The following is a 10,000-nucleotide window of genomic DNA, read 5'->3' on the forward strand; positions in this document are numbered from 1 at the left end:
GAGATTTTAAGGCTCCAAAACCTAAGTCGATGGGGTTGACCAACTGCTGGAGAAACTTTCGGGTTGACCAACTGCTGGAGGTATTTTCGGGTTGACCAACTGCTGGAGATCGTTTCGGGTTGACCAACGGTTTGGTTCTCCAGAGGGGCCGGGAGTATGGGGCTTAGGCCGGGGGAGAGTGCTTAAGAGTGGGTGCCCGGGACCGAACGGTGCGCCGGGTACGGGCTCCAGGGTGTCCGTGGCTGGTTCCGAGGCCGGCCTCGGGTGCACGGTGGTCGGGTAGAGGGGCCACCGTCCTCGGGGGTCCGGGGCCGGCCTCGGGTGCACTGTGGTCGGGTAGAGGTGCCACCGTCCTCGGGGGTCCGAGGCCGGCCTCGGGTGCACTGTGGTCGGGTAGAGGTGCCACGGTTCTCGGGGTCGTATCTCGGCCGGGGAAAGGGTTAGAGAGGCGAGGGTTGGCTCGTTGGAAAGGTCCCTCCGCGGGGCGTCCGATGGTGGGTGTCCCGAAGGGCTGCGGCGAAGGGCTCCGGAGCTACGGCCGTGGGAATATCAAGGGGTGGTACCCCGTATCTCGGCCGGGGAAAGGGTTAGAGAGGCGAGGGTTGGCTCGTTGGAAAGGTCCCTCCGCGGGGCGTCCGAGGGTGGGTGTCCCGAAGGGCTGCGGCAAAGGGCTCCGGAGCTACGGCCGTGGGAATATCAAGGGGTGGTACTCCGTATCTCGGCCGGGCTTAGGGTTAGAGAGGCGCGGGTTGGCTCGTTGGATAGGTCCGCTCCGGTAGAGCAACCGACCCAAGGGACGAGTCGATCCGACCCAAGGCGCCCGAGCTACGGGCGTTTAAAGGTCAGGCGGTGGTGCCCCGTATCTCGGCCGGGCTTGGGGTTAGAGAGACGCGGGTTGGCTCGTTGGAAAGGTCCCCTCCGGTGGAGCAACCGACCCAAAGGGCGAAGTCCTGGGACTTTGTGCGCCGGAGCTACGGGCGTTTAAAGGTCAGGCGGTGGTGCCCCGTATCTCGGCCGGGCTTAGGGTTAGAGAGACGAGGGTTGGCTCGTTGGAAAGGGCCGCTCCGGTAGAGCAACCGACCCAAAGGGCGAGTCGATCCGAGCAAGGGCGTCCGAGCTGCGGCCGTGGGAAAATCCGCGGAGGGACCGCCGTATCTCGGCCGGGCTTGGGGTTAGGGAGAAGCGGGTAGGCTCGTTCGAAAGGTCCCCTCGGGTGGAGCAACCGACCCAAAGGGCGAGTCGATCCGAGCAAAGGCGCCCGAGTTACGGCCGTTTAAAGGTCAGGCGGTGGTACCCCGTATCTCGGCCGGGCTTAGGGTTAGAGAGACGAGGGTTGGCTCGTTGGAAAGGTCCCCTCCGGTGGAGCAACCGACCCAAAGGGCGAAGTCCTGGGACTTTGTGCGCCGGAGCTACGGGCGTTTAAAGGTCAGGCGGTGGTGCCCCGTATCTCGGCCGGGCTTTAGGGTTAGAGAGACGAGGGTTGGCTCGTTGGAAAGGGCCGCTCCGGTAGAGCAACCGACCCAAAGGGCGAGTCGATCCGAGCAAGGGCGTCCGAGCTGCGGCCGTGGGAAAATCCGCGGAGGGACCGCCGTATCTCGGCCGGGCTTGGGGTTAGGGAGAAGCGGGTAGGCTCGTTCGAAAGGTCCCCTCGGGTAGAGCAACCGACCCAAAGGGCGAGTCGATCCGAGCAAATGCGCCCGAGTTACGGCCGTTTAAAGGTCAGGCGGTGGTACCCCGTATCTCGGCCGGGCTTAGGGTTAGAGAGACGAGGGTTGGCTCGTTGGAAAGGTCCCCTCGGGTGGAGCAACCGACCCAAAGGGCGAGTCGATCCGAGCAAATGCGCCCGAGTTACGGCCGTTTAAAGGTCAGGCGGTGGTACCCCGTATCTCGGCCGGGCTTAGGGTTAGAGAGACGAGGGTTGGCTCGTTGGAAAGGTCCCCTCGGGTGGAGCAACCGACCCAAAGGGCGAGTCGATCCGAGCAAAGGCGCCCGAGTTACGGCCGTTTAAAGGTCAGGCGGTGGTACCCCGTATCTCGGCCGGGCTTAGGGTTAGAGAGACGAGGGTTGGCTCGTTGGATAGGGCCGCTCCGGTAGAGCAACCGACCCAAAGGGCGAGTCGATCCGAGCAAAGGCGCCCGAGTTACGGCCGTTTAAAGGTCAGGCGGTGGTACCCCGTATCTCGGCCGGGCTTGGGGTTAGAGAGACGAGGGTTGGCTCGTTGGAAAGGTCCGCTCGGGTAGAGCAACCGACCCAAAGGGCGAGTTCATCCGAGCAAAGGCGCCCGAGCTGCGGCCGTGGGAAAATCCGCGGAGGGACCGCCGTATCTCGGCCGGGCTTAGGGTTAGAGAGACGAGGGTTGGCTCGTTGGATAGGGCCGCTCCGGTAGAGCAACCGACCCAAAGGGCGAGTCGATCCGAGCAAAGGCGCCCGAGCTGCGGCCGTGGGAAAATCCGCGGAGGGACCGCCGTATCTCGGCCGGGCTTAGGGTTAGAGAGAAGCGGGTTGGCTCGTTGGATAGGGCCGCTCCGGTAGAGCAACCGACCCGAAGGGCGAGTCGATCCGAGCAAGGGCGCCCGAGCTGCGGCCGTGGGAAAATCCGGGGAGGGACCGCCGTATCTCGGCCGGGGAAAGGGCTAGAGGCTCGCGGGTAGGCTCGTTCGAAAGGTCCCCTCGCGTGGAGCGACCGACCCAAAGGGCGAGTCGATCCGAGCAAAGGCGCCCGTGCTGCGGCCGTGGGAAAATCCGGGGAGGGACCGCCGTATCTCGGCCGGGGAAAGGGCTAGAGGCTCGCGGGTAGGCTCGTTCGAAAGCCCCCCTCCGGCATAGCGACCGACCCGAAGGGCGAAGGCCCCGGACCCGAGGCGCCCGAGAAACGGCCGTGGGAAAATCCGGGCACAGACCGCCGTATCTCGGCCGGGGAAAGGGCTAGAGGCTCGCGGGTAGGCTCGTTCGAAAGCTCCCCTCCGGCATAGCGACCGACCCGAAGGGCGAAGGCCCCGGACCCGAGGCGCCCGAGAAACGGCCGTGGGAAAATCCGGGGAGGGACCGCCGTATCTCGGCCGGGGAAAGGGCTAGAGGCTCGCGGGTAGGCTCGTTCGAAAGCCCCCCTCCGGCATAGCGACCGACCCGAAGGGCGAAGGCCCCGGACCCGAGGCGCCCGAGAAACGGCCGTGGGAAAATCCGGGCACAGACCGCCGTATCTCGGCCGGGGAAAGGGCTAGAGGCTCGCGGGTAGGCTCGTTCGAAAGCTCCCCTCCGGCATAGCGACCGACCCGAAGGGCGAAGGCCCCGGACCCGAGGCGCCCGAGAAACGGCCGTGGGAAAATCCGGGGAGGGACCGCCGTATCTCGGCCGGGGAAAGGGCTAGAGGCTCGCGGGTAGGCTCGTTCGAAAGCCCCCCTCCGGCATAGCGACCGACCCGAAGGGCGAAGGCCCCGGACCCGAGGCGCCCGAGAAACGGCCGTGGGAAAATCCGGGCACAGACCGCCGTATCTCGGCCGGGGAAAGGGCTAGAGGCTCGCGGGTAGGCTCGTTCGAAAGCTCCCCTCCGGCATAGCGACCGACCCGAAGGGCGAAGGCCCCGGACCCGAGGCGCCCGAGAAACGGCCGTGGGAAAATCCGGGCACAGACCGCCGTATCTCGGCCGGGGAAGGGGCTAGAGGCTCGCGGGTAGGCTCGTTCGAAAGGCCCCCTCCGGCGGAGCGACCGACCCAAAGGGCGAAGGCCCCGGACCCGAGGCGCCCGAGATACGGCCGCGGGAATTTCCGCGAGCTTCGACCGGACGTATCTCCGGCGGGCGGGGTCGCACGGACCCGAGGCCGGGCTCGTCGGAAAGCCCCGGGACGGACCTTTCGAACGAGACCGGCCGCGCGTCCGGGCGACCTCCGAGGCGGACGCTAGGGGCGCCGGAGCCCCGGACGAGCGAAAATTCCGCGACCACCCGCCCGTATCTCGGCCCGGGAAAGGGCCAGAGACTCGAGGGAGGGCTCGTTCGAAAGCTCCCCTCCGGCATAGCGACCGACCCGAAGGGCGAAGGCCCCGGACCCGAGGCGCCCGAGAAACGGCCGTGGGAAAATCCCGCGGGGGTAGGCCGTATCTCGGCCCCGGAAAGGGCTAGCGACGCGCGGGTGGGCTCGTTCGAAAGGCCCCCCGCGGAGGAGCCACCCACCCGAAGGGCGAAGGCCCCGGACCCGGGGCGCCGGAGCAGCGCGTGTAACGAAATTCGAATTTTCGACCGGAAGTATCTCGGGCCCCCGGGGTCGCACGGACCCGCGGCCGGTCTCGTCGGAAAGCCCCGGGCGAGACCTTTCCGACGAGCCCGGCCCCGAGTCCGTAGGACCTTCCCCGGCCGAGATACGGCGCCCGGCAGTTCATTGGCCGATATCTCGGAAACGGGGCGTCGTAGACGCTCCGTGGTATTGGTGACCTTGACGATGCCGGGTCAGACGAGTCGGCCGCGGGCACGGGCCCGGGGGCGCCGGCCGCCAGAGTCGGGTGGCTCGCGCACTTCCAGGCGGGCCGCTCGCGCACCTCCAGGCACCCCGACCCACTCGCCGAGGCCGACCGAGGTGCGCCGTCCCGGCCGCGGACCGGTCGGGGTCCCCTCTCGAAAGGGCAGTAGTGTGAACAGGTGCCATCGGGTATATAGGGGAAGGGGTCCTCTCGAACCAGGCCTTCGAACCCGCGCGAGCCTAGCCCGGCAAGGCTCACCCTCCCCGGCCACGGGTTCGGCCTCCGTCCCCCTGGAGGTCCGGCACCTCCAGGGTCCCCGACCCTGCCTCCCCTGCCCGAGGGGAGGCCTCCGAGGCGGGCCTGACAGGGCGGCCCTCCCTCCTGGAAGTCCGGTTCCTCCAGGGTCCCCGACCCTGCCTCCCCTGCCCGAGGGGAGGCCTCCGAGGCGGGCCTGACAGGGCGGCCCTCCCTCCTGGAAGTCCGGTTCCTCCAGGGCACACGTCCCTACCTCCGTAGCCCAGAGAGGTGACTCCGAGGCGGGCCTGACAGGGCGGCCCTCCCTCCTGGAAGTCTGGTTCCTCCAGGGCACACGTCCCCACCTCCGTAGCCCAGATGGGTGACTCGATAGCGGGCCTGACAGGGCGGCCCTCCCTCCTGGAAGTCCGGTTCCTCCAGGGCACACGTCCCTGCCTCCTTAGCCCAGAGAGGTGACTCCGAGGCGGGCCTGACAGGGCGGCCCTCCCTCCTGGAAGTCTGGTTCCTCCGGGGCACCCGTCCCTACCTCCGTAGCCCAGATGGGTGACTCGAAAGCGGGCCTGACAGGGCGGCCCTCCCTCCTGGAAGTCCGGTTCCTCCAGGGCACACGTCCCTGCCTCCTTAGCCCAGAGAGGTGACTCCGAGGCGGGCCTGACAGGGCGGCCCTCCCTCCTGGAAGTCTGGTTCCTCCGGGGCACACGTCCCTACCTCCGTAGCCCAGATGGGTGACTCGAAAGCGGGCCTGACAGGGCGGCCCTCCCTCCTGGAAGTCCGGTTCCTCCAGGGCACACGTCCCTGCCTCCTTAGCCCAGAGAGGTGACTCCGAGGCGGGCCTGACAGGGCGGCCCTCCCTCCTGGAAGTCTGGTTCCTCCAGGGCACACGTCCCTACCTCCGTAGCCCAGATGGGTGACTCGAAAGCGGGCCTGACAGGGCGGCCCTCCCTCCTGGAAGTCCGGTTCATCCAGGGCACACGTCCCTGCCTCCTTAGCCCAGAGAGGTGACTCCGAGGCGGGCCTGACAGGGCGGCCCTCCCTCCTGGAAGTCTGGTTCCTCCAGGGCACACGTCCCTACCTCCGTAGCCCAGATGGGTGACTCGAAAGCGGGCCTGACAGGGCGGCCCTCCCTCCTGGAAGTCCGGTTCATCCAGGGCACACGTCCCTGCCTCCTTAGCCCAGAGAGGTGACTCCGAGGCGGGCCTGACAGGGCGGCCCTCCCTCCTGGAAGTCTGGTTCCTCCAGGGCACACGTCCCTGCCTCCTTAGCCCAGAGAGGTGACTCCGAGGCGGGCCTGACAGGGCGGCCCTCCCTCCTGGAAGTCTGGTTCCTCCAGGGCACACGTCCCTACCTCCGTAGCCCGGATGGGTGACTCGAAAGCGGGCCTGACAGGGCGGCCCTCCCTCCTGGAAGTCCGGTTCATCCAGGGCACACGTCCCTACCTCCGTAGCCCAGATGGGTGACTCGAAAGCGGGCCTGACAGGGCGGCCCTCCCTCCTGGAAGTCTGGTTCCTCCAGGGCACACGTCCCTGCCTCCTTAGCCCAGAGAGGTGACTCCGAGGCGGGCCTGACAGGGCGGCCCTCCCTCCTGGAAGTCTGGTTCCTCCAGGGCACACGTCCCTGCCTCCTTAGCCCAGAGAGGTGACTCCGAGGCGGGCCTGACAGGGCGGCCCTCCCTCCTGGAAGTCTGGTTCCTCCAGGGCACCCGTCCCCACCTCCGTAGCCCAGATGGGTGACTCGAAAGCGGGCCTGACAGGGCGGCCCTCCCTCCTGGAAGTCTGGTTCCTCCAGGGCACACGTCCCTGCCTCCTTAGCCCAGAGAGGTGACTCCGAGGCGGGCCTGACAGGGCGGCCCTCCCTCCTGGAAGTCTGGTTCCTCCAGGGCACCCGTCCCCACCTCCGTAGCCCAGATGGGTGACTCGAAAGCGGGCCTGACAGGGCGGCCCTCCCTCCTGGAAGTCTGGTTCCTCCAGGGCACACGTCCCTGCCTCCTTAGCCCAGAGAGGTGACTCCGAGGCGGGCCTGACAGGGCGGCCCTCCCTCCTGGAAGTCCGGTTCCTCCGGGGCACACGTCCCTACCTCCGTAGCCCAGATGGGTGACTCGAAAGCGGGCCTGACAGGGCGGCCCTCCCTCCTGGAAGTCTGGTTCCTCCAGGGCACCCGTCCCTACCTCCGTAGCCCAGATGGGTGACTCGAAAGCGGGCCTGACAGGGCGGCCCTCCCTCCTGGAAGTCTGGTTCCTCCAGGGCACCCGTCCCTACCTCCGTAGCCCAGATGGGTGACTCGAAAGCGGGCCTGACAGGGCGGCCCTCCCTCCTGGAAGTCTGGTTCTTCCAGGGCACACGTCCCTACCTCCGTAGCCCAGATGGGTGACTCGAAAGCGGACGCGGGAGGGTGTACGTGGCGCACCCCCAGGCCGAAGAGAGGTCTCGTGAGCGGACGCGAGGGTGTACGACAGAAGGCCTGGAAGTCTCTGACTTCCAGGGTCACCGACCCTACCTCATGAGCCCGAAGAGGTGACTCGAATGCGGACGCGGGGGTGTACGTGGCGCACCCCCAGGCCGAAGAGAGGTCTCGTGAGCGGACACGAGAAGTACGACAGAGGGCCTGGAAGCAAAAGCGGGTGACTCGTGCACTTCCAGAAAAGGCAAAAGCGGGTGACTCGTGCACTTCCATAAAGCCGAAACGAGGTCTCGTGAGCGGACACGAGAAGTACGACAGAGGGCCTGGAGGTAAAAGCGGGTGACTCGTGCACTTCCAGGGTCTCCGACCTTACGGCGCCTTCCGACGCGGGCGCCTCCTCCCGGACGAGCCACGGGAAGGGCCCCTTCTCTCAAGGGGCGGTCGTTTGAACAGGTGCCATCGGGTATATAGGGATGGGTTGCTTCGAAAGTGGACCTCCAGCGTCCTCCCTCCCTGCGGCAGATCCCAAGAAAGGTCTGTGCGCGTCGGTGTGCGATGAACGAAAAACCGTTAAAAGAACTGGAACGGTTGGAACGGACGAAGGGCGTCTGATGTGAGGCAGCGCCCCGGGCGAGTGTCGAAAGACGGGTAACCCATATCCGCATGCCGCCTAGGCGGAAAGATCCGGCCTGGATCATATCAAGGCTAATGCCTAAAAACTAAAGCTACCTTGGGTGATGGAACTCGGCTACGGCCGCAAAACGATCCGCCCTGGATCATCAAGGCTAATGCCTAAAAACTAAAGCTACCTTGGGTGATGGAACTCGGCTACGGCCGCAAAACGATCCGCCCTGGATCAAGGCTACGGCCTAAAAACGGCAAAAAAAGATCCAAAAGTCCCTGGATCAAGGCGCTTCGGCTTAAAACCTGTGAAAAGATCCGCCCTGGATCAAGGCTACGGCCTTAAAGCTGCTCAAAAGATCCGCCCTGGATCAAGGCTACGGCCTTAAAACTGCTAAAAAGATCCTAAAGTCTCTGGATCTAGGCTACGGCCTCAAAGACACACGTGTTGTGAGATAAGATCCGCCCTGGATCTCCAGGCTACGGCCTCAAAGGTTCGACCCGACCATATATGCTCAGACACGGGCGAACACAAAAGCGTAACAACCCATGTTGGAACCGTCGAAGGATCTCGGCGTCGGCCGTAAAACGGAAACCCCCCGGTCGTCGGTACGCGTGTGGCGGTCGAGGGCCCCCGGCCGCCGGTCGGGCGGGCGCGTGGATAGGTCTCCCGAGCGGTCAAGGAGTCCCGGAAGCCGGTCGGGCGAGCGGCCGGCCCCGGGGCACCCTACCCTCTCGGGCGCACCGACCCCACGCGTTTCGTCTCGGTCGGCGTCCGGGGTTCCGAGACACCCTTATGTATCTGTGTGACAGACGGAGTGGCACACCGTCTGCGGCGGGACAGGGCCGCCGACCGCGATGGAAGTCGAGTGAGGCGGCTTCCGGGGTCCAAGACCCTACAGACAGACGGAGTGGCGACCCGTCTGCGGCGGGCCAGGGCCGCCGACCGCGATGGAAGTCGAGTGGGGCGGCTTCCAGGGTCCAAGACCCTACAGACAGACGGAGTGGCGACCCGTCTGCGGCGGGCCAGGGCCGCCGACCGCGATGGAAGTCGAGTGGGGCGGCTTCCAGGGTCCAAGACCCTACAGACAGACGGAGTGGTGACCCGTCTGCGGCGGGACAGGGCCGCCGACCGTTACGGAAGTCGAGGGGGACGGCTTCCAGGGTCCAAGACCCTATCTGTGTGACAGACGAAGGTGCATCGTCTGGGGCGGGACAGGGCCGCCGACCGCTATGGAAGTCGAGTCGGGTGGCTCGTGCACTTCCAGGGTCCAAGACCCTCTCTTCGTGACCGACGAAGGTGCTCTGTCTGGGGCGGTACGGGGCCGCCGACCGCTATGGAAGTCGAGTCGGGTGGCTCGTGCACTTCCAGGGTCCAAGACCAACGCGTTTGACCGACGAAGGTGCCCCGTCCCCGGGCACGGACGGGGACGGGCCCGGCCTCCGGGCCGCCGTGGAAGTCGAGTCGGGTGGCTCTCGCACTTCCAGGGTCCTCGACCCTATCTGTCTGACCGACGAAGGCGCTTCGTCTCGGGCGGGCCAGGGCCGCCAGCCGCTATGGAAGCCGAGTCGGGTGGCTCGTGCGCTTCCAGGGTCCACGACCCTGCCTTCGTGACCGACGAAGGCGCTCTGTCTGGGGCGGTACAGAGCCGGGCCCCGTCCAGCAGGGGACGGTGGCCCGAACAGGTGCCATCGGGTATATAGGGAAGAGCACCTCGCTGACTCTCCAAGGTGATAGGCTACCGGATCCCAGGACCTCTCGAGCCCAGCGAGAGGCCTCTCGAGCGGACACAAATGCCTCGAAAAAGTCCCTCTGCACTGAGGTAGTGACGATTCTTATTACGAATGGTAAATCATCCAAGGAAGGGACGAACCCGGCTGGCCTCGGCCGTTAAACGAGCCGGCTTCGTTCGGCCGCTAAACGAACCGGCGTCGTTCGGCCGCAAAACGAACCGGCGTCGGCCGCTAAACGAAACCCCGGGCGGGACAGGGCCGCCCACGTCTCAGCCTTAATGACCCGTTACGGGGTGACGCCCGGATACGCTTTGTGTGTCATGGCCCTGAGATTCTGGAAATCGAACTGCGCCTGGGGCAGGCCTCCGCCCGGCCGACGTTAGCGCGTCGGCCGCCATGGGCGGTCGGTTCCTCCCCGACCCGGCGCTCTCGCCTCCAGGGGGGCTCTCCGGAGCCCGCCCGACCCTTTCCGCGGGAGACTCAGACGGTCCGTCAGACGCGAAGGTCCGCCACCGGCGGCCGGCGAGGGCCTCGGCGACCG

Source organism: Paramisgurnus dabryanus, unplaced genomic scaffold (genome assembly GCF_030506205.2).
Source record: "Paramisgurnus dabryanus unplaced genomic scaffold, PD_genome_1.1 h2tg000302l_1_107586__unordered_in_group14, whole genome shotgun sequence".
NCBI classification, from domain to species: Eukaryota; Metazoa; Chordata; class Actinopteri; order Cypriniformes; family Cobitidae; genus Paramisgurnus; species Paramisgurnus dabryanus.